The following is a 245-nucleotide window of genomic DNA, read 5'->3' as shown; positions in this document are numbered from 1 at the left end:
TGCTTAATGTGACTGCTTCGCATTTCCTCTACCCTCTTCAAAGTAGTAACCTTGCGTTTAAACTGGTTGTTCCTAGCACGGAAACCCTGGTGGCGTAATGGTTAAGTGCAACGGCCGCTAACCAAAGGGTCCGCAGTTCGAATCCTCCAGGCGCTCCTTGGAAACTCTGTGGGGTAGTTCTACCCTGTCATATAGGGTCGCTGTGAGTCGGAGTTGACTGGACGGCACTGGGTTTGGTTTGGTTT

Source organism: Elephas maximus, chromosome 23 (genome assembly GCF_024166365.1).
Source record: "Elephas maximus indicus isolate mEleMax1 chromosome 23, mEleMax1 primary haplotype, whole genome shotgun sequence".
NCBI lineage: Eukaryota > Metazoa > Chordata > Mammalia > Proboscidea > Elephantidae > Elephas > Elephas maximus.
The sequence above is the reverse complement of the archived record's forward strand: the minus strand, read 5'-3'. Positions refer to the sequence as shown.